Consider the following 25157-nt stretch of genomic DNA (forward strand, 5'->3'; position numbering starts at 1 on the left):
TGGCAAGAATGACTTGTTTTCTCTGTAAACATAGCTTAAAGGAATGTTTTTCTGCGGAGTGCCCCCACCTCCTCCACTGAGTCATCCCGCCCACTACTTCTTCATGCAGGCCTCTGCACCGCTGCCCAGAATGTTCTTCTGACAATCTCCCACCCCGTCATGCCAGGCCTCCTTTTACTGCTTTCTCATACTCTCCCAGGACAATTATAGGATGAAGAGAAGAGCATCAAATTTATTGATGCCCCATTACATCTCCAGGCAAGCTGTGGACACGGAGTTCCTGTGAGTAATTTGGCATCTCACTTCTATAAATGCCACACGTGTGACTAATATGCGTTCTTGAGGCACGTCCAGGACAAAGCCGCCCTCATCAGTGGTATGATCTATGCTTTGTTTGCAAACTCAGGTCTTGTTGCAGCCTGCAGATCCCTATTGGCTGTCTACTCTAACTGTCGAAACTCTTCCAAAACAAGCTTTGCCCTGTCGGGAGAGCCTTTTTGTTTCATCTCAGGGGCTGCCATCCCACCGAGCCTTTATTCTCACCAGCTGGTTTAGACTGTGGCAGAAATGTTGTTCAGGTAGCAGATGGTCTTGATGTTTCTGAAAACCAGCAACATCTTTGCCATTTCTACCCCCATGCTCTCAGCTACTGTTTCTTCTTCAAGTGTTCTAAATCATTTTTAGTAAACCTGTATATCTGACGATTTTCCTTAAATACCAGAACAAAAACAGTATAGTACATAGATACCCTTGTAGAATATAGACAGAAGCAGATTAGGGCTCTTTTATAGAAAACCTAGAAGCTGAGATAACATTTGTTTGGCGTGATGAATTGGAATGAGCAAATAGTAAGTGGATTTTAAATATTTGAGATGTGAAGTATCAGGCAGTGAGTTGTGACTAATGGATTGTGCTAGAAGAAATATTCATGGTGTTCGAAATGTTTTTAAAAGGTAATATACCATTGAGTAACGTTTATCCTTATTGAATATGAGAAGACTTGAGAGAAGTGTGAGTATAATTGGATTAGAGAATATTCTTCAGCAGTTACACCAGAGCCAAGCCAAACAAAGGTGTCACAGCAAATTGATGATCTTGAAACCCAGCCCAGCCATTCTGAAAATGTAAAGCAGACTGATTTACTCTTCTTTGCCTGCACCATGCAGGCAGGCAATGAGAACAGTCTCTTAAACTCACTAACTAATGGTGTAAAAACCTCTGCTTCAAGTAGGCCGTATAAGTACAATTTTGGAAAACACTCATTCTGGAAAAGCCTGCACAGGTGGGCAGGAAACATGAGTAACAATGGCCCCACAGGTTCAGCCAGCTTCTTATGAGTCAGCTTTTCTCTCTTGGCCTGTAGGACTTACAGACTGAGAGTATTCTTCACAGTTCCAAGAGTTTACTCGATACAAGTCCTTCCTTCTCATGGTAGCAGTAATGATCACAATAGCAGTGAAGTATTTAGCCGATTGATTCCTTTGAATGCCAAAAGCAAAATCCTAAAGATAGGATGAGAACATAGAGCCACATAGACAGAGGGAGTATGTAGACAGGATGGGAGGCATTTGTGAAGGTGAAGTAGGATATCCCAGGTTGGGCAAGTTGAATGAGGAAAATCGATTTGAGTGTGAGGCAGATGGGGGCCCGATGGGAAGAAGGCACACACACTGAACAACAGAGCAGAGGGGACTAGCTTCGAGGGTCATCATGAGGACCTAGAGGCGGGGGCCATGGGGCATGTGATCTAATTTCCAATTCCTGTCTGCCCTGCCGATAACATTAATATGGTCTCCAAAATAATGCACTGCTTAAATTAAAAGATTCATTTTATAATGGAAAAGAGCTTATTTAACAGAGAATATTCTGGTGACCATATTGTCAATATGGCTTATTATCTCCAAGCACAGAAGAGCTTGTATAATTAGAGAACTTGGATAATGTTAAAATTATTTAACAACTAAATGAAATGGCCACCACATGTAGAGAACAGAAAGTCATAGAGCGAGAGTATTTGCTGGATTGTGGAGAGGTCAGAGGACCCAGAGGCGGTGGAAACTGTGGTAGGGGAGAAAGTTCTGAGATAATTCTAATGGTACCCAAGGATTTCATTATTTTCATAACCAGTAATACCAGCTACATACAAGTCCTGAAGACAACCAACATTCCTATAAGTGACATAGTGAAATAGATTTGTCTATAACACATTGGGAGTTCATTTCAGAAGCAGTAATAAAGTTTAAGAGCCAAGGAAAGACCCCATAACTGAGACCCTTCTCACTTGTAGACGGTTAGTCCCTTATCAAACCGTACCTGTTAATCAAATGAAACAATAAAAACGGGACCCTCCCACACCCTTTCTCTTTCATAATAGACAGGAACTTTGAGGAAAAAGTGTAAAGATGCAGTAGAGTTTATAAACAGGCCATATTAAACACAGGAACATTAAAACACAGGTTAAGTTGATGTGGTCCTTCTAGATTTGCCTTGAAATTCTTAGTGTTCCCCATTAAGTACATACTCAGAGCAGATGCTGAGCACAGTTAGGGAAGCGGTAATGGCCTGGTGGTCCAGCTTTTTACTGGGAACTGTAGAGCCCTTGATGTATTTGAGAAAGCTGCTAATTCCTGGAGTATATTTGAGTTCCAAAGCATTTTGGAAACATTTGGTAAACATGTACAAACATACTCTATGTGTAATGACCTTGAAAACGGGTATTTAATCGGCTGTTTAGTGACTGCATGACTTAGGTCTTTTTTTCTCAAACAGTAGATGGTCAAAACTTCAGGAAAATATACTCCACAAAAACTCATGTAGGATTACACTCAAGTGTTATGCCTGTGAGTCTTGAATATTTTTATTACTCTTTTTAAACGTGAAATGCATTTATCCATCTACTTTCTTCCTACCTACCACAAATAGTTTTCTTTTTTAGGCAAAGAGTAATCCTAGCTTATAAAAAGGATAAAGAATTAATGCTATATTAGTTTTAAAAATGGCTTTAGACCAAGATCTCAGTCCAAAAAAAATGATTTCATGTATTTTCACAAATAATTTTTTTTTCTGTATTTTAAATGAAATACATGACTAAATATTCCACATATGAAAAACATGTATGGAGAAGTTGGGTCAAGTTCAAAATACCATTGTAGTAGCCTTTTTCTATGCCCAGCACAGCCATGGCTTGTGGTCCTAAGAAGCATCTGAAGTGAGTAGCAGCTCCCAAGCATTGAATGCAGGATAAACTGATGGGTGTGTTTGCAGCTCGTCCATCTACCAGTCCCCGCAAGCTGAGAGAATGTCTCCGTCTCATCGTTTTCCTAAGGAACAGACTGAAGTGTGCCCTAATAGGAGATGAAGATAAGAAGATGTGCATGCAGCGGTTTATCAAGATCGATGGCCAGGTCTGGACTGATGTGACCTACCCTGCTGGTTTTATGGATGACATCAGCATTGACAAGACTGGAGAGAATTTCCGTCTGGTCTATGACACCAAAGGTTGCTTTCCTGTTCATCAGATTACACCTGAGGAGGCCAAGTACAAGTTGTGTAAAGTGAGAAAGATCTTTGTGGGCACGAAAGGAATCCCTCATCTGGTGACTGATGGTGCTCACACCATCCACTACTCCAGTCCTCTCATCAAAGTGAACGACACCATTCAAATTGATTTGGAGACTGGTAAAATTACTGATTTCATCAAGTTTGACACCAGTAACATGCATACAGTGACTGGAGGTGCTAACTTGGGAAAAATTGGTGTGATCACCAACAGAGAGAGACACCCTGGCTCTTTGTGTGGTTCATGTGAAAGACGCCAATGGCAACAGCTTTGCCACTTGGCTTTCTGACATTTTCATTATTGGCAAAGGCAACAAACCATGGATTTCTTTTCCCTGTGACAAGGGTATCTGCCCCACTGTTGCTGAAGAGAAAGACAGGAGACTGGCAGCTAAATGGAACAGCAGGTGAAATGATTTCTAGAGTCCTTGTCTTTCAGAGATGCACACCGAAGGATATACAGAAAAAATGAGACACAATCTCAAACTTGCTTTAGAATAATCTGTGTATGAGGAAGATCAATGTGACAAGATTGACCATGTACTGATAATGTGGAAACCAGGAGAATTGGTACACAGGCTTCAGTACGCTTGTCACTTCTGTCATTTTTAACATTTTAAATAATAAATTTACAAAGAAACAAACAAACAAAAATAACATTGTGCCAATTAGTGGTAGATTCCAATATGAGAAAAAATTGTTTTCCAGGCTTTCTGTGGTTTTATTCAACAGACATCCCACCTGAGTTCTAAATTTATTTCACAAAGCAGCTAAGCTCCTGGGAGAGAAATTATACTGTAAGGTAAGTTTGTAAGGAAATATGTACAGATATACTCTCACGACTCACAATGAGTGCAATTCCACTACACACCTACTGCTCAGTAGTCTCTTAGAGTTTCAGAGGAGATGAGTAAAAATGTAGAATTGCAGCGATTCTTTCAAATTTATAGTGATTAATTAATAAACATTTCCTGAAGTAGGGTTCTAAATTTCATCTTTCACGAACCTATATTTTTAGCCTACTTTGGTATTCCAGTTATCCCTTTACGCTCCTCTTGAATGTCACCCAAAACTCTTTGATTCTGTTTTGCAGCAGACAATTTAAGACATTCAATTGTATTTGTTCTACTTCTGCTTCTTTCTTGTTCTACTTCAAGGTAGAATTCAGGCTTTGGAATTGCTTGCTGCATGGATGTTAGCCTGGCAGAAAATATAAGCAATCTTAAATGTAAAGCTTCTGTTTTGTTTATAAAAGTCTCAGCTGTTTAGAAGAGATAGAGTCCCAGAGTTGATGAGAAATGGGTGAGATGGGGGGGGGGTGGGGTTTTGGGAGAGTGAGGATTTGCAAGGAGGGAAGAGCTAAGTCAGAAAGGAAAAGGGAGAAAGAACCATTTGTGGATATGAACTTTGCAGTGTGGCAGCATGAGAGTGAGGAGTTCTCAAAAGGACCGGTTCTGTTTTTCCAGGCTCACCCAAATCCCTATGCCCTAAGTGTCAACCATGGGCTGAGATTTAAGATGCAAAGAGACCAAAATAAGCGTATTCAGAGTAGGGTGAAAACTGAAGGCTCTTGGAAAAACTTTGCGAAAGACTATAATGTTGTTTTATCTTTATCTTTGCCTTACCAGAGCCTTATCCATGAGTGTGTCTGTATGTGTGCACGTGTGTGTGCATGCATGTACAGGAGGGGTTGGGTATTGGAGGATGCAATCAAGCATGAGTGAGAATTCCAGTGGGATGGGTCACAGCTGAACTAAGTGGATTTAAGGAAATAAAGATGGGATATTTCTTCTACTGAGTATGGACTAAATTCACCTCAACCACAGATGACCATTACAAATTATACATAAAGAACCAAACCTTTTGGCTTGAATATATATGGAAACTATTGGTTTTCCAGGAAGATACATACATCATGCTTATTATGTTTATCTCTCACAAGGTTACTTCATGTCAAACTGTGAACATAATACATCTGTTTCCCACCCTGACAAATGAGATCATTTTATTGTTTTGACATCTTCACCCCCTAGAGAGGTGCAGTGAATCTTGCTCTTTGCCAAAACTCAGAATGCACTGATGCATTCTACAAGTGTTTATGAACAGTGTTTATATACACTGCATCCACCATACATCAAGTACCGACCTAGGTTTTGAAATATGAAGATAAATGGCATACCTTCCAGGTTTGAAGGCACTCAGAGGAGGCCCTGTGCTGACAATCTACTTCACTCCCAGATTCCTTCTCTGATGAGGGAACTCTTGTATTTAACAGAACCAACCAACAGTGTCCCCCATTTAAATGTTTAGCCAAGGGAGTGTTCATCAGTCCCACTCCTCTTGAAGATAAATTTGCACATGGAGCAGAAAATGCTCCTCATTTCCTATCATGACTTCAGAATTCATGTAGCAGGCATGATGAATATGAGCGTATGCTAGAAATAGAACCGTATTTCACAAAAATGTTAGCAATCTATATTTCGATATGGGCTTACAGATCTCCATATAATATGATTTCAAGGAAATATACGTTATGTGGACCTGCCACCTCTAAATATTTACTATACTGGTCAATATCTTTATCAAATATCCCTTCCTCTTTTTAGATGGGGTTATTGCCATGTGCAAATAACTTTTGCTTTTTTTCAGTCATTCATCAATCTGCATGATACAACAGAAGTGCCAGGAACGGGGTTAGGTGGCAGAGGTTAAGGATGAAAGCCACTCTCTCTACTTTTGTTAAACATGCTATTTTTTCTTGATTATATCAGAATTTTCTCAGTGAAAGATTATTTAGTTATGCTTCAGCAGTGTAGAATGTGGGGTAAGTTTAGAGATATTTTGTAAAGTGGTACCCTAGATGGGGCTTTTGCTCTGAAGACCTTAAAAAATTTTTACTCTGTAACATTTATTTTCTCTGTTTCAAGGTGTCTGTAACAGAAAGAACGACTCAGAGATTAAACATGTGTTATTCTAAAAGCAATCATCTGCAAAATTTAGATTCTCTTTCCATTGACTGCCTTGAAAAATGAAAAATCAGTCACACAATTGGTATTTCAGTCTTTAGAATATCAAACAGCTTATTTGACTGACTTTGACTAAATTGGCCATTTAAGTCACTGTTGAATGACGTGCCCCTTAGACAGTCAGCCTGGGAAATTATTTCCATAGCATTTGAGACTTATAGCTTTTTTCACCCCAATTTTCAGCACAGCTTCAAGACCATGCACTTAGCAACCAGAAACCTTCTGGGGCACAGACTTTCCCTACAAAGGGTTGATCACCTTCTTTATCCATCGACCCCTCTGCAGAGTGGTACTTCAGTTGCTTACTGTAAGAGAACTAGTCTTATAAGTCACTTTCACTCCTTTAATCTGTAGGTTTTCCCATTTCAGTCCCAATCAAAGGTTAGAATGTTTTCCTTCCATTCTTTGGCATTTTCATTCACCTACAGTCATTGTTCAAAGGTAACCTGAAAATTGTTCACAGGAAGAAATTTATAATGTAGAGCATGATACTATAGTTCTGTGCCTTATATGGTTACCATGGCTCTCAGAGCATCGGTCTGAGTGGGTGATCAATAACTGGCTGTGGAATAAATGAATGAAGGAATGGATGAATGATGACAACCCCCCAAATCAATGGGCAATAATGAGTACAAGAGTTAACTAAGTTGTCAGATACCATAAGAATTACTTAAATATTTTTTAGCATATTGCATTTTTTTCCAAGTAAGAAATATTTTCACTTCCAATGTTAGCCTATTGGTGCAGTCTCTCAAGGATAAAGTCTTGGGGTTCTGAGCAGGCTGCATAAGGATGAAGAGTCAATCTGGAGAACCTCCTCCCCCCAAAAATATCCAGATGTCTTCGCTATTAGCTGAAGTGACTCACTGTGGTCTACAAAGTATCGACATGTTTCTTCATATCTATATCTGTGCAGAATAATGAGCAACAGGGAAAACATAAATTTCATTGATGAAAGTCCAACAAAAAGAAAAAAAGATATTGCAACAGAAAAGAAAAATGGAACTACAATCTACTTTAGATTCCTAATGGTACAATTTGTAAAAAAAATCAAAGTTAAACATTATTAATGCCCCTCCAATTTGTTTGATAAAAGGTCTAAAAATTGTCCATATAATTTTTCTGCCATTTATGTTTGGAAAGAAAAAAGTCTGCAATTCTGTCCCCAACCCCAAAACAATGGAGACCGATACAGGGATTTTTTTAAGGCCGTGCTTTCCAGAGAAGTCTTCAAGGACATGAGAAAAGCAGGATGGTGCAGAGGGAAAAGCTAAACAAGGGCATGGTTGCCTAGTTCAACCTGTCTAGCTCAATGGGGAACTCTGGAGCATGAATGGTACCACAGAATGTTCTGAAGGATAGAATCAGTCCTTAGGCGCAGGCTATTCTGGCGATGGTGGGAAGATGCCTCCCTTGCATCTCCAAGCAAGGGGGTTTTCCTTGGCTGACGGCAATTATCCAGAAGAAGGTGCATCTGTGAGCCACCAAAGCCCAACATTGGCAGCTGGTAGATGGGTGCACTGGCCCAGTAAAGGAGACCAGGGTGGGGTATAACATCTGCTAGTTACCTGTAAGCTTGTATCCTTGTAAGCAGAATCCTTCCCAGCCATGAATATTACCAGATTCTAACTCTAGAAGTTGAAAAATCTTATCACATTGCACAACACAGTAAATCATCTCATCTCTGAGAAAATTCTATAGAGCAATTAGATAATTTGCATAGATAAGTTTGACTTGAAAGAAAATTGCGAAGTAAGAGGTTTTGTTGTAAATACAACAGCCTTTCGAAGTATCCCATCGGAATCCCTCTACCTAGCCATCCTCTGTCCCCCCACCCCACTTTCATAGTTTCCTTGACTTCCTTTCTTTTCTTTTCACACATCGAGGAGTTGTTCTGAGGCCCATTCCTATGTGGCTTTGCTGGATGCTAAGACGTTAGCTGAGATGGTAACTGATGAGATTAATCAGGAATGAAATCAAAGATGCTTGTGGCACCTATGCATACCAAACAAGAGTGGCCAATCAGAACACGCCATGGATGCAGCGTCCTTACCTGGCCAGGTGTTAACCTTTAGTTGTTGAGTCATTAAGGGGTATGGGTACTGGAGGAGGGGCCAAGGCAGCAGAGGTGGAGTGGTAGGGCATGGGTTGGGGAATACTCAAGGCATAAACTGATTTTCAACCTAATGGAAAGTATTTCATTATGGCTATACCACTTCATACTGACTAAATGTCAGCCTGAGAGAGTTGTTCCTGCCATTATTTGTTGTCACTGTTGTTATTATGTTGCTTTAAGTAAAACCTTAATTAAATGTGACTTTGAACCTTATGGCAGTTCCGCAAATCACAAACCAAGTTAAATATTAAGGCCAGTCTCCAATACAATTATAATTATAACTTAACCCATAAAACATTTTGCATCTAGGTAAATAGCAACATAGAAACCTACTTACTGCTGTAGGTCATTATTTATTGTACATTTTGATAGCAAGGTGGATAAGAACTTTCTAATCACAAGCTATAATCCTGAAGAAAATAAATAGACAGTAGCTATCTTAGCTTATATGTAAGTAGTCAATGATTTTTCTATTCATAACTTTTAAACTGTGGCACTTTAATGCATAGTACTGATAATTAATTTTTTTCTAGCATCGTTTGTACCAAGTCTCCTAAAATTCATCACAATTGAGAACAGAGTCTAGACAGTTATTATGACACAATCAAAAGGAAAGCTGCCAAATAAGAAAAAGGAGAGTGAATAGAAGTGCTGATTACAATAACAGTACGGTTTATATGAGGCTTCTTTTAGATTTGTATTTTCCAAATTTCATCTCTTGGAACACTCAAATCACATTAAAATATTGTAGTAGTGGAAGTCAGATTTATTTTGTAGGTCAAAGGAGGAAAGAGTAAAGAATTGCATTAATTCCTCCATAGAAAGATTTTAGCAATCTAATTAAATAAATTCGGAAGTCCATTCAAGTAGTTTTCTTATCAGTGAGGAAAGAAAACACTCTATTTCCCTGCAGCCAGACATTTTATGTCACTGTTGAAGAAAGGCAAGTCAACCATTGCTGAATAAATGGTTTTATCAAATCTATATCTGATGTAAGTCAACTTTTTTACGGGAACTAAAATTGTGAAATGCACATAATCCAGTCCCTGAACACGATCTTCCCTTTATGTTTACAGAATATCTCCTATTTCAGTTTTAGAACCATCTGCTATTGTCTTTTGCCAGAGTATATGGATAGATAATTTCTCAGGGTGCAGTTAAATGAACATGAAGAAACTAGTTTATGCTATAAAGGAATCTGAATCAGCTAAAGCATAAACGACAACATCTGTGCAAGGTACGGAGAAAGGGAGGGGTTAGAAGCATGCAAATCAGTTACACACTGTCAACACAGAAGTCCAAGTTCCAAGCAAATAAACCGAATGGGATGATGATTTATAGGACACAAACTTATCCCTGTCAAAGGGGTAAAAAATGACAAATGATTGGTCAGGTGCATTCATGTGGCATGGAAAAGCAAAAACAGCTCCATCAATTCTGTAAAAACAAAAACCAAAACTAACCCAACATGAATTAAAGACTAGTTAAAAATGTTCAGTTTTAGATTTAAATGGCTCAATTTGACTAACACAGAATTTCATTAAGTCCAAAGTAGCATGATGGAGATATCTTTTCTTCACAGTGATGGCGGTTTTGGTTCTTTTTCAGCCTCTGCATCACATCCCCTCTTATGATGCATTGGCAGGTAATTATAATAATCCTCCTCCAGAAGATGGGCCCTAGTCCTTCACACAGGAAAGTCACAAGTTTGGAGAGGTGCGAAGAGATTTAATTTCACTAAAAGCCTTTAGCCGAGGTTATGTTCTCACATTTGACACAAAAGATGCCTCCTGAACAATGAATGAAACTTTTACATCCTTTTCAATTGGGCTCTAAAATATCTGTGATCATAATTCACTAACTGGTAACTTAATTTTTTTTTTCCAGACATACTCTTTTAAGCGTTTTTCACCATTTCAGATTAATGTTGAAAAAAATTCTTCACTAAACCTTTATTTTGGTAGAAAAGCCAGAGTAATGTGCTCTGGGTATTAAACATCTCATTTTCAAGGCCATTTTGACCTTGAGCACTGGACATTAAGTCCCAAGCTAAGGGTTAAGTCAGAGGCAGAAGCCTCCACTCATGTTATTTCTGTATCTCCGACTGCCTCTCCTTCTCATCACACTCACCCACCTTTCCACCTCTTTCAAGGCCCAACTCAATGCCCATTTCTCCCTTCGAGCCTTCTGTAGTCACTCTAGTGTTTATCAGCCACACTGAACTACTCATGATTGTACTTCTGAGCCTGTCCACCTCCTATAGGGCTAGCCTGCAGCAGCATCACGTGGAGGGCTGGGCCTTCTCCCAGAGTTTCTGATTCTGTAGATGTGAGAAGGGGCCTGAGAATTTGCATTTCTACTGAGTTCCCAGGTGGGATAGATGCTGCTGGTCTAGGGACCATACTTCACGAATCTCTGCTGTAGGGAATGTCCTTCATCCTTCTCTGCCTGCCACATTCTAACTCATCCTCCCCATATCACCTCCTCCATGAATGTGTCCCCGTGGCGGAGTTAGGCTTCTGAGCCTACACTCTCATTCACAAGTTGTCCTACCTCAGTATTAGTCTACTGCAGCTGCCATAACAAAATACCACACTGGGTGGCTTAACCAATAGAAATTCATTTGTTCACTATTTTGGAGGCTGGAAGTTCAAGATCAGACAGCACAGGCCGGAAGAGGATTCCTCAGAGCCCCTTGGAGTTCTCGGCATTCACTTAGTTGCCGAATACCTTTCCTTACCCTCTTCTTTTAAAGTGAACAGTTTATTAGCTTTTTTAATATTTATGTGATCTCGATCATTCTTAATGAAAATGAATGGGGCAGGTGTGCATCATTATAGCTCTCCTGTATGCTCCTAATGTTGTTGGAAATCTCTGAACTTCTGATTTTCACTCAAGTTCAAGCCCGGTAATAAAGACTTTAGGTTCTCATTGGTTTACTCTTCAAATTTTCCTTTCTTTCCTGGAACTAAAGGCACAGGCCTTCTTCTATTAGCGTCGTGTTCGCTGTGATGTCCACAGTGGTAAGCCAGGGGCGCCATTTGCTCCTGTGAGTATCCTGTCACTTAGAAGAATTTCAGAGCACTCCTTGGCTCCAAGCTTCCCTCTGGAGTTTCCTCAGCTGGACTAATTTGATATATTGCCTCAACAAATCCCATCAGCCCTGCCCGATTTGGAACCGAAGGTTAAGATAGTTTATAGGGGCAATAACAACAGAAATGTCCTCTCTGAGACAGGCAAGTAATTTCCTCTCTGCTCCAGTCCAGTACTATTTCCCTTAATCTTTTTAATGCCTAAGAAGCTGCTGCTTCTCCTGCCCTTAAAGCTGTTTTCTCCCCTGGAGGTTATAATATACTACAGGGAGAGCAGGCCCATCATTCCTACTCTTTTGAGCAGGCACCCTATTTTCTTTAGTTTCATTTGGCATCTATAGTAAAATGACTTAGTGTTGAAATACATGATTTATAGTCACTGGTGAGCGTTAAGCCAAGGCCCCAGGTTTGTCTCATTGAAGGATCCTTTAAGAAAAACCCAGCTGGCTTCCTGAGCCTTCTTGGCTCTCTTGCCCAGGGCATGGCTGCTGATGACCCAGGAGACTGATCACCCAACTTGTGTCCTTGATGGGTTCCTAGACTCTAGTCTTTGCCGATAACAACTTTACTCTTAATTCCCCCATATTCCCGCAGGATTCATCTCTCGTCTTTCTTCCTACATTGAGTTTTCGGTCTCGCCATCCTTCCTTAACCTCCTTGGAAAAGACCCCTGCTGAGTTTGTGGACCTCACTCCAGTCAGTGGACATCTTCCATCTCTGAGTACTGCCTTATCTCAGAGAAGGAGGTGTTAGAGTGCCTTTCTCAACCTGTACTGATTTCGGTGAAATCTATTTCACTTCACTATTTAATCAATGCCTCTTTTTAAATAAGCCTTCTTTTCTCTTTAAAACAGTTTCTGAATTTAACAGGGCAAGTTCACGGTTTTTGCCGTGCCTGTCCATCCGGCTTCCCTTGCATTTTCTCATCTATTTTCTTGCATGAAGATCGGTTGTGCTCTGCGGCTAACACTTTGGATGGAAAAGGGTCAGGACACCCTTAATTGCATACCCTCTGCCAGCAGTGACTTCTTTCAGGATTCTACTCTTTTTTTTTTTTTTCCTCCAGAGTCATTTTTAGTAAATGAATAACAAATGGGATTTTGGGGTAACTTTATGGTAATCATCTATGTGGTGCATAGATAACCAGATCATAAAAGTTTAACTATGGAACATTATTTTTACTATTTAATTATTTCCCTCCCCTTCGAATATTTACTGAATTATATAGTTTTATTCACAAACAGGATATGTACTGTTGAGATTCTTGAATTAGTTATTTGTCTTTTTTAGTGATCTTTATATTAGCTATCGATGTCTGGATTCACATGCTATCAGGAGTTCATGCAAATTATTGAAAAGGCATGGAAAGTATATTTCAGAAGTTGGGACTGGGAATGGAACACCTCTATCTCTTTCTAGCTGTGTCATTCGATTAGTGTGGCCGTGGGCCTGTCTCTACGGCTATCTGGGCTGTAGTTTATTTATGAACAAAATGAGCATTTTGTATCAAGCGATCCTTAAATTCCTTTCCAGATCTAGCATTGTCTGTGTTGGTGATGACGGTCAACATTTTGAAGTTTTGTGTTCTACATTTCGAATCACATTTGAATATACCATTTTGAAAAGCGTTATAGCTCCTTTTGTTCAGGAGTATTTTTTTCCACACTCTGATTGGAAAATTGCTTGAGGGAGGATCTCTCAAATGAGACTCCGATGAGAAAGAAAAGGCGACAGGGAGAACTGAACTTCAAGTAGCTGTAAACAGCCATCTCTCCTGAATGCCAAGAAAAGAAAAATTGTAGAAGAAAGCTATAAACTTAGTATTTAGTAGGTTTCCTGGCTCCAAAAGTGGGGTGAGTGTGAATAAGAATTCTATTGATCCTTTTCACTGCAATGAACTCATTGCTAAGGGTTTCTTCACTCCAGAGGACAACCTTGTCACCTTGACCTTGAATCCTCTCCATAATCCTTCCTTAATAATATGTTTGGTAGACCATTTTACATATTAATATGTATATTTATTAGAGAGATATCCAATGCATAGCATACACACACACACACACACACACACTCTATAAATATATATGCTTTAGATATCTTTCTGCTTTGTTAGCTAAATTATAATAAGTACAACATCCTGTTATTTATTTTAGCTGAAAATAGAAATCTGTCCGTGGAATAGGAAGTTGGCTTTTAAGACATTTATTTTCCGTGTCACATTTTTCTTCTACACGGGCTTCTAATGTGAATCCAGGCAGATCTTTTCTTTTTGAATTTTTGATAATGAAGGACATTTGTTCCTTTCTGAGTAACCTCTTCAAACTTTATAATCCAGTTAAGAATGCCTATCTGACATATTGAGCAATAATTGATTCCCTTAATAGGCATTTCCATGAACTAGTCTCTTTCTTTTTCAGACATTTTTTAATCTCTCTGAACATGTTTCCTTCAACAGCTGCGTACAGCTTTCAAGCCTTTTGATATCTGATGTCCTTCAGTCTGTTGTACTTTTTGTTCCTTCCACTTAATTCCTAGCTCTCTGTCCTCTGTCCCCAATCTTATTTCCAACATCTTGGTCTTCAGTTCAAGTATTCACGTTTTCTTGCCTCTTTGATATCTTTTCAGTCATTAAATCATAAATTTAACATTGATAAATATGATATTTTTAATTAACGTCACTTTCACCTAATGCTGGAACAAAGGTATATACAAAGTCATTTTAGACATATATGTATATATTTTTGGAAGAGCTATTTCTTCTTTGGGTCCTGGAAGAATAAGCTTTTCTACAGTGCTAAAAGACTGACTAAATGAGAATATTTTTTAAGACACCTAGCTTAGAGTTAGACTTTAGAAAGTACTCTGTAAAAATGCTTCCCTTTTACTCTCATTATGGAATTTCATAAACGACAGGGAAGATAGTTTGCTCAAGAGGGCTCACTTTTCCAAATCCCTCATGTCATACTGTTAGTGCCTATTCTGCCTGTGCACAAGACCAGCCATGGTGGGGTTGGATTATTTTGGCAACCTTACGGCTGCATGTGATAGTAACTGAATTCAAGCTATGCTAGGTTAAAAGGGGCATGGGATGGTATTAAGGTTCTTTTGCAATCTGAGGTCTAAGATTCAGGAATGCCTGGAATTGGGTTAGCAAGCCTCTCAGGACTCTCTCGCTTTGTTATTTATGCACATTTATTTTTTTCTTCTTTTCCCACAGACACACTTCTCATTTTCCCATGGCATGAAATAAGGATTTATGTTTCCACAAATCAAACCTTTCAGGAGAGATTGACCCTCTCATTTCCAAGTCCAAATTCCCAGGCTGTGAATCAGTGTTCACGCATCTTGCCTGACGTTTTCACTCCCAGAAGGTTGAGGTCTCAGGGAAGACGTTGTTAACCAGATTTAGAACAAGGACTCACCTGTCCTTCGTGACCTGTTGCCATAACATAGGGTTATGCAATTTTGGCAGGGAGCTTCTGCAGTAAACATTCCTTGGAGATGGCAAAACTGTCCCAAGGTAACTGGTTCATACCTTCTGCTCTATTGTAAAGCCTCCAACATCACTTCCTTATTTCTCAGTCTCAACTTTGTTTTTTATTCTACCGAGAAAGAAAAGCAATCAAGGAGAAGTCAACATATTCCAATACTTTTCTCTGTCTTAACCTCCAATAACCATGGGTGATCTGTCCTCCCTCATCCTATCTAAAGCAAGTTTCTCTGCATCATTAGTTCCCACTTTCTCTTTACTACTGCAGGACATCTCTCCCCTGGAAGCATCAACTTCCCCTCTCCCTGTATCATTTCCATCAACGTACAAACGGACCACAAAATCTTCCTTTAAAAAATTCCTCCCTTAACCTACATGTTCTTCCAGATACCACTCCGTCTTTCTGCTCCTCCCGGGAAACCCTTTTAGAAGATTTATCTGTTTCCAGTTACTCACCTTTCATTCTTCTTGAACATCCTTCTATAATGATTTCCCCCACATTACTTCTCAAAAATGGCTTATAATGGTCACCAATGACTTAAAGTTGTCAAATTCAGAAGTAAATCTCAGTCTTCATTTTACTGTAACCATCGGCAGCATTTGTCTTAGTTAAAAAAATCATGTAGAGAGGGAATATATTTTGTTAATTAAAATGTAAGAACTCAACATATATTCTACATAAAACACTACTAAAATTCAGTAAATGCTCCTCGGTCAAAATACAGTTGATATATATTTGAGATGTATTCTGGATCTTCTGATATATGAACTGAGAGTTGTCTTTCCGTGGAGTTTACAATTGAGGCTAAATATTTAATAAAACTGGATGTACAATAAGCCAATGTCCCTTCAGGAAGGATTTAACTTTTCTCTGCTATCTCTGAATATTTTTTTATTCCTACTACATTAACCATTACTCATGATCTGTAATTCCTGCTGTCATATGGAAGCATCATGCTCTTAAAATATTGGCGGTCCTTAATCCTAATCCACAAAGAATAAAGAAATTCTTTTCTAAAATACAGAAAGTTCCTCTGTCTTACCTCTAATGCAGGAGAATGATGTCTGGAACAGCGACTTTATGATGTTATATTACTACTATGGGTCCATAACACTAAGAGATGTATGGTGTGACTTAAATTCACACCAGACATTTTCTAGTGATTATATTTTCGAGTGATTACTATGTAAATGTTTCCTGTTATTATTGTTTCCAGGCATCTCAAACATGCCACATCCAAAATTAAGCATTTGATCTTTTATCTATCTCTCACCTTCAAACAACCACAGAGGACATAGACAATTAATATTTAGTTCTCTTTTCCTCTCAAACTCTAATATTTTCTCTCTATTCTTTACCCTCAGATCATGATATTGCCTTTTATTTCACTGAAAACAAAAACAAAAACAAAAACAAAAAGAAACTACTCTCTTGCTGACTTTTTCAACTCAAGTAAAGGTGAATTCTTTTCTCCCAAGTACATACACCAAAATCCTTGGTGTCAGGATTGACCCACCTTTCTTTTTAATAATGCATATCCAATCTGTAAGCAGGTCCAGTTGGCTCTACAGAATTTAATAATTTGTACCCCATTACCATGCTACACCAAGAAGTGTCCATTTCCCTTTGATTTGACAACCTCAAGTGGATAATTGATCGCCCAGTGTCCGCCTTGGCTTCTCTTCATTCTTTTATCCTTAGACCAACTCAGGTGTTTATTGTCTTCTTTCCTTACTAAGTGTCATCCCCATGAGAGCAGAAATTTTTTTTCTGTTTTTGTTCACTGTTATTTTCCCAGCACCTAATACAGTGTCTGGAACACAGTAAGCACTCAACATTAGTTGAAAGAACTCACTCATCTGTGAGTTCACTGCCAAACCAAGACCTCAGCTCATCAACTTTTGTATTTCTTATGCTTAATACACTGTCAGGCAAAGAGCAGGTACTCAAAATATTTGTTCAATGATTCCCTAAGTAAGCGGGGAGTAACACAAGTAAAACACAGATTCCTCTCTCTAGCTCCTTTCACGGGTTGTCCTCACAGTAAGGGCACTGTAAAAAATTAAAGAGATAAATCTCTCCAGTATTAATAAAGAATCATTTGTTAAGATAAAGATCTGCAGATCACAGTGGATAAAAATGAGCTGGAGGCAGAGAATTGATTGAATAGGGAGCACAGAAGCAGAGCTGCCTGGGAGATTGCAGGGAGATACAGGCACGGACTCTCTACACCGGAGATTATAACAGCTCTTGCTGTAGGAAAATGGGGAGAGCTCTCAGAATCTGAAGAAAATACACCCTGGGAACTTAGCATAGTAAGAAACAGCTTTATTTTTCCTTCTTTCATCCATTTCCTTCTTATCTTCTTGTATGCTCCATCCTTTCTTTTTTTCCTTCATCTACTTGGATTGAGCACTTACTATGTGACAGGCATATGAAGAGGTGAAGACACAGACAAGATTCCAATTGATTAAAAAATTTTTATGTTTATGGTACTAGATTCAGGGGGGGTGGGTGGCATGGGGAGATAATCAAGCTAAGAAGCATAAATAGAATGAGAAGATAAAATCTTTGATGTGGCTACACGAAGCTGTAGGTACAGCTGAGGTGTGATTCCTATACACGTGGAGGACCATCCAAAGGAGTCTGTGGGAGAAAGAGGCCATTTCCCAGGAGATTTTGAGATTTAATTCAAGTTTTAAAAAAATCAATAGGAATCTTCTAGTTGATAAAAAGGAAAAAGGCATTTTAGATAGAAGTGACAGAAATGTGGATATGCTGAAGATAAAATAGGGTATGTTTTGGAAACTTCAGTGTCCCATGTGTCTAGGGAAGAGAAGGCATGCTAGAGAGATTAAGAAGATGCAGCTAAAGGTAGACAGAAGCCAGAAAATGAAGTTCATAGAAACTAGAATGAGATGTCTATACTTATTCTACATGCTCTGGAAAGTAATTTTAGGATTATAATCAGGAAAGTAAAATAATGGATTATATTTTTATTGTAGTAATATAGCATTAATAAAGGAAGGGTTCCTTTAATTACTGAGAATGTTTTATGTGCCAGGAAATGCTTATGAGTTTGAAAGATTAGGAGCTTAAGAACATAGTATCCCACTTAATTCTAACAAACCTCTGAAAAAAGTATTATTTAGGTTCATTCTAGAGTTTAGAAAACAGAAGTTTAGAGACCCTTCTCATAGGAATATGATGAGAATAGGATCAAAATTCTCAAGCCTCTAACTCAGAATCCTTAAATTCTTAATCACCATTTTTGTAGTTGTGATTAGGAGAGAGCTTGCAGGGGATAGGGTGGCACAGTAGGGAGATTGGTTAGTACAGAGTGAACCTGGGGTGAAATGGTGAGAGTACGAACTAAAACAATGGCAGTGGAGATTGAGGAAAAAGATGGTTTTGACACAGATGAAGGAGATAGAATTTATAGGCTGGTGATCAACTGGATACTGAAGAGCAAGTAAAAGGAAGAGTGTTTAGAATGTCTTTCAGATTTTTGGCCATGGTAATTGTGTGAAAGGTAGGGCCCTTTACAGAAATACAAGAAGATCAGGTTTGAAAGAGTTCAGATGTGTTGAGTTCGAGGGGCTTGTAGGACATGTGCAGTTGGATATTCAGGATTTAAACCCATTAAAGGGCTATGAGCTAGGACGCTATCAGCAAGTAAACATGGACGAACTGGCCAAGGAATGGTTGGTAGACTAATTAGAACAGAGGGCTTAGGATAGAGCCATGGGAACTAAATATATATTTAGTATATTACATGGAGAATGAAACTTGCAAAAGGAGTCTGAAAAGGAACATAAGGAGAAGTAGAAATAAAGCTACAAGAGAGAGTTATCCTAGACGCTAAGGAGAAGGGATTCCAGATAGAGGAGGTGGTCAGTGATGAAAAATATCACAGCAAGTAAGTTAAGAACGGAAATATGTCCATTTTATTTGATGATCTTAGGGTCATTGTTCAATTTATCAAAAGAAAGCTCCTTAATGTTAAGGAAGCTGGACTTATCTGGAAGATGGAAGAGTATAGATGAAAAGTAAGGAATTGGAACGGCCAAGCTGTAGGCTAAGGGAGCTGTGAGATGGTGGCAGGGTAGGGTCATGGGAAGGATTTTTGGGAGGGGCTGTGGAAGTGATTTGAAAAGTGGTGGACTCCAAGGAAATGTTGGAAAGATTATTTTTGATTACCAATTATTTTGACAGACCTCAGAAGTAGAGGTTTGACTTGTTTTGAATGCGCTTGTGAGGTAAGGGAGGAGAGATGCTATTTAGATATATCTTTTTAGCTTTATTCAGGCTTGCAACCTGCACAAATACTGTTACCTTTTAAAGTATAAAATAGTTTTTTTCTTCCTTTCCTCCCTCGTTACCTCTTTTTCTTTGTATTTCCTGAAGCATAGGAGCTTAGAGAATAGAAGTTCAGTTTTAATTCATTGCCAGTAAATTTTTTTCTTCAATAAGTTATTATTAACAGTCCTCACCATAGTGCTGCCAGGGGAAGATTTTGAGCTGGGTTAGGATGCCTGTTTGATATAGTGCTGTATCCAGAGTTAGCAATGTCAAGCTGACTTTCTGTTTTCATCAGTCTTGATCCTTAGAAGGTGGCTGGATCCTCGATTTCAGCTTTAGTTCCTTTGACTGAAAGATTAAACAATGTAATATTTCAGATATTTCAATATAAGAATCTCTCTTAATTAGGCATTTATCATTATATAGAGGGACCGCTGTGAACATTATCTTCATCTTTATGTTCACAGGTTAAGACTTTAAATAAGATGTAGTTCACTGATTTCAGAAGCATTCGATTGCAGTCGGGGGAGGCGGGGGTAGAATGGATGCGAAGCTTCCTTAGATGGAGTTGTTTACCCCAGAGACTGAGCATGCTGGAGGATGTAGAATTCCAGGTTGGCCCTGCCCTTTGGTACTTGTACATAGGCTATAACTTTCCCCAAGGATAAGTGTGGCAATCTGCACTCTCTTCACATGTGAGTGCTAGTGACTTCACTCTTAGGCAATGTCAAATGGCTTGGCACCAATGGCGTTTACTCATTCTGCCAGGGGATTATGTCAACCTTACCTAGAATCTGTGGTTGTTCCAGTAAAGAGGACTTAAGCCAGCTGGGCACCATTGAATGTCTAATGACTCAACAAAATCCACAACACTGGCTGCTGAGAACACTTAATGGTAGTTTAAAAGCTGCTAATGACTGGGCTGAAATCTGCAGTTCAGTCAATCAGTGAGTAGTGTTTGGGAGACTTAGCTCAACTTAACAAAAGTATGACTAGCTGTGGTGAGTTAAGTTGTTATATGTGAGAATTGAGGTTTGCTTGGCCTCCTTTTTTTCCAGCGAAGGCACTATAGTCACTACTTACTTGCACAATTGCACCAGGCTCATGAATTTGACTTCAACGACAAGGGCAGTAAAAGCAAAAATAAATGAATGGGACTATATTGAATTAAAAAGCTTCTGCACAGCAAAAGAAACTATGAAGATAAAGAGATAACCATTCAAATGGGAAGATGTATTTGCAAACAATGCCTTCAGTAAGGACTTAATATCCAAAACATATAAATAACTCATACAACTCAATAACGACAACAACAAAAAAACAAACAATCCAATTAAAAAATGAGCAGAGGACCTAAATAGGCACTTCTCCCAAGACGGCATACAAATGGGCAACAAACATATGAAAGGTGCTCAACTTCACCGGCTGTTAGGGAAATGCAAATCAAAAACACCATGAGATACAATCCCACACCTGTTAGAATGGCTATTATCAACAGGACAAGTAGCAGCAAGTGTTGGGGAAGATGTGGAAAAAAAGGAACTCTCATGCTGGTGGGACTGCAAATTGGTACAAGTACTATGGAAAACAGTATGGAGGTACCTCAAAAAACTAAGAATTTATCTACCACATCATCCAGCAATCCCTCTACTGGCTCTTTACCCCCAAAAAACTTAAAAACTTTATCCAAAAAAATATATGCACACTGATGTTCATATCAGCATTATTCATGGCAGGCAGGACATGGAAACAACTGAAGTGTTTTTTGATAGATAATTGGATAAAGAAGATGTAGTACATATGTACAATGGGATATTACTCAGCTATAAGAAGAGATGAAATACTACCATTTGTGACAACATGGATGGATCTTGAGATAATCGCTGTAAGTGAAATAAGCCCAACAGAAAAAGCTAAAAACCGCATGATATCACTTATATGTGGGATATAAATATAAAGCAACAAACAAACAGAGACTCATAGACATGGACAGTGGATTAGTGGTGGCCAGAGAGAAGGAAGGGAAGAGGAGGTAGATAGGGGTAAAAGGGGTCAAATATGTGGTGATAGAAAGAAATCTAACTGTGGGCAGTGAACACACAATATATATATGACTTACTGTTGAATTGTACACTTATTGGATTTTGTTAATCAATGCCCCGCCCAAATCAATAATTAAAAAGAGAATATAAACTAAAATTTGTATTATGCCTTCTATTTATAAATTAATTTTCCACATGTCACTTATTTGAAGCTTATAACAACTTTGAGCAGAAGGTAATTAGAATTACTAATTTAGATATGGGGAAACAAGGCTCAAAATATGTAAGTGTTATAACTGAAGTCACAGAGCCAGTAAGAAGTCCAATGGGAATTGGTTTCCTGTCTTCTAGGGCTTAGTTATGCATATAGTTGCTCCTACCCTGGTGTCAGGAATCTTTTAGAGTTTTAGCAGCTAGTGAAGTCAGTAGATTCCTGGGGTTAAGAGTTCCAGGGCAAAAAGACCTTGGAGGTTGATAGAGTATGTACGTATTAGCATTGGTCAGCCTTGAGGTCAAATGCAATAATGTAGCACTAAATAGCTTTGCCATCCAGGCCATCTTGTGTCTCAAGGAATTAAAACCCCATCAGCTACAACTAGACTTGGTTGAAGTGTGTTCTTTGGTCCCAAGGAGCATCATATGAAGAGCCTAGCAAATTCTATTTTTATGCAAGCCATGGAAGACTAAATATTTATTTTTAGATAAAAGTACATAAAGGAAGAATGAAAATAAGAATAAATGAAACAATAATAAAAAAATACCAATAAAGGTTTTTCTGTATTTAAGCATAGAATATTTTGTAGATTAATCTTCAAAAGGAAATGGGATTTTAAAAAAATGAAGAATCTTTTAATAAATGGTCATTAAAAATAAGGTGTTAAATAAATAATGACACATCTATACAATGAGACACTACAAAATTTTTAAATTTGATGGTTCTGAATATATTCAATGAAACAGAAATATATAATATATTGTCATTTTAAAAAAGCAGCATATACAGTAGTGTGTGTGTGTGTGTGTGTGTGGTGTGATGTAGGGAGAGGACAGAGGGAGTGATAGGTACAGGACTGGGAAGACAGATATAAAGTCTTGACTGTTGCTCCCTCTGGTTCGGGTATGTGCTGATTGAGTCAAGACTTGTGGGAAGCAGACACTATACAGAATTAGAAATGCAAAAGGATTACTGGGGATTTAACAAAAGGTGTTGGAAAAACTGTATATCCACATATAAAAGAATGAAGTTGGGTCTTTACCTTATACCATATACAAAAATGAACTCGAAATAGATTAAAGAACTAAATGCAATATTTTAAACACTATAAAACTCATCGAAGAAAATGGAAAATTCTTAATTACATTGGATTTAACAATGATTTTTTTTGGCGGGGGGATATGACATCAAATGTACAGGCAACAAAAGTAAAATTAGGTAAATTGGCCTATATCAAAATCAAAAATTTTTGTGAATCAAAGGACATAACAGAGCAAAAAGGCAATCTGTGGAATGGGAGAAAATATTTGCAAACCATATATTTGATAAAAAGTTAATATCTAGACTATGCAAAGAACTTGTACAACTCAACAGCAACAAACCCCCAAATAATTCAATGAAAAAGGGACAAAAGATATGAACAGACATTTTTCCAAAGAAGATATACAAATGGTCAAAAAGCATATGAAAATATGCTCAATATCATTAATTATCAGGGAAATGCAAATCAAAACCACAATGAGATACAATCTTACACCCATTAGGATGGCTGCTATCGAAAAAGCAGAAAATAACAAATGTTGATGAGGATGGAGAAAATGAAACCCTTGTGCACTCTTGTTGGAAATGCAAAATGTATATACTATGGAAAAGAGTATGATGGTTCCTCAAAACATTAAAAATAGAATTACCATATGAAATAGCAATTCTACCTCTGGGTATACAGCCAAAAGTATTGAAAACAGAGTCTTAAAGAGATATTTGCATACTTATGTTCATAGCAGCATTATTCACAATAGCCAAAAGGTGGAAGCAATCGAGATGTTCATGGACTGATGAATGGATGGACAAAATGTGGTATATACATACAATAGAATATTATTTAGCCTTAAAAAGGAAATAAATTCTGACACATGCTACAACATGGATGAATCTTAAGGATATTATACTAAGTGAAATGAGCTAGTCACAAAAAGACAAATACTGTATTCCACTTACACGAAGTATCTAGAGTAGTCAAATTCACAGAAACAGAAGGTAGCGTGGTGATTGCTAGGAACTGGGTGAGGAGTGAATAAATGGAGCGTTGTTGTTTAATGAGTGTAGAGTCTCAGTTTTGCAAGATGAAAAAGTTCTGGAGATTGGTTTCTTAACAATGTGAATATACTTGATACTACTGAACAATATACTTGACAATGGTTACTATGGTAAATTGTATGTTATGCATATTCTACCACAGTTGAAGAAAAAATGATTATTGGAGCGTAACACCTTGAAAGAAAAGAGAAAGAAGGAGGATTAGACAGGGGAACTATCAGGCTGTGATGCAGCCCTGACGATCTCTACCAGGCCAGTAGGCTCTTAGGAGCAGAGATTGCCTATTAGAGGGGATCGCATTGAGTAGAAATGGGTAGGCCATGACTTTGGCTACCATGACTTTGGCTACCAAGGCCTACCTCAGTCATTGTTCGGGGCATGGCCCAAGATGAAAGTCAAGGCAGATGCTAAAGGAGTTAACAATTGGAGGCTGTCAGACAGGCACATTCCTCGGAGCTGGGTGGTGATTTCTTCTTTGAATGGGAATGAGTGATGCCTCTCCATGTCTGCCACATGGGAATAAGGATGAGTTTTATATTCTTTCAGTTTGCATTAGTTTGTATTCTACAGTTCTAACAATGAATAAAAGTGACTTTTCAATCAGAAAGAAAATAAAAGTTGTTGTTATATGGCAACCAGTAATCTTAACCGTTGAGCAATTAGTTATTTATTAAATATTTGCTTTGCCATATCAGTTGATATTTGTCAATTCTATATTAGTATATGAGATGGACATCTAATTTAGATATTGCCTTCTTTAGTTTTATCCTGTATCTCTACCAGAGTGTAAAAGGCATTCAAATAGATCATTGCAAAGATATTAACCACCATACACAAACTTTGGAAAGCTTCCTTTTATTTGTTGAAAAATGAAGTTCTCATAGCAGGCTTAAGGCAGTGGTGGTGACTTCCAAAGAAAGTGATGGTAGAAGCAGGAAGACAGACATTGTCATTCCATATGTGGGTAAAAAAGTGTCAGATCCTCACATGAAAGAGCGCTTCTAAGAATAAGATGCAAGTGAAATCATCAGAGCAATGACTCTTTTAACTTTTAACTTTTAATTATTTATGGGTTATGTACCTGCATCCTTGGTAGGCTGGTGTCAAGAGGGCTTAATTCACAAAAGAATAAAAGTTTCCTAATTTCAATGAGGGGAAGATGAACTCAGGGAGCAAGATAATTACAGAGAGAATTACAGACCTGAAGGCTGAGAGAAAG

General features: G+C 38.3%; 1 long non-coding RNA gene and 1 pseudogene across 1 annotated transcript in view; both read left to right on the forward strand.

Annotated features, from left to right (window-relative positions):
• The first annotated feature begins 205 nt into the window (after positions 1-205).
• The window catches only part of LOC120598579 (uncharacterized), a 106937-nt gene continuing 81985 nt past the window's right edge, over positions 206-25157 (forward strand). Inside the window, exon 1 of the long non-coding RNA XR_005651618.1 lies at positions 206-282. This is a non-coding gene — a long non-coding RNA (uncharacterized LOC120598579). The remainder of the gene's footprint in view (positions 283-25157) is intronic.
• LOC120598577 (40S ribosomal protein S4-like) lies at positions 3180-4314 on the forward strand (annotated as a pseudogene).

Source organism: Pteropus medius, unplaced genomic scaffold (assembly GCF_902729225.1).
Source record: "Pteropus medius unplaced genomic scaffold, Ma_sr-lr_union100, whole genome shotgun sequence".
In the NCBI taxonomy this organism is placed as follows: Eukaryota; Metazoa; Chordata; class Mammalia; order Chiroptera; family Pteropodidae; genus Pteropus; species Pteropus medius.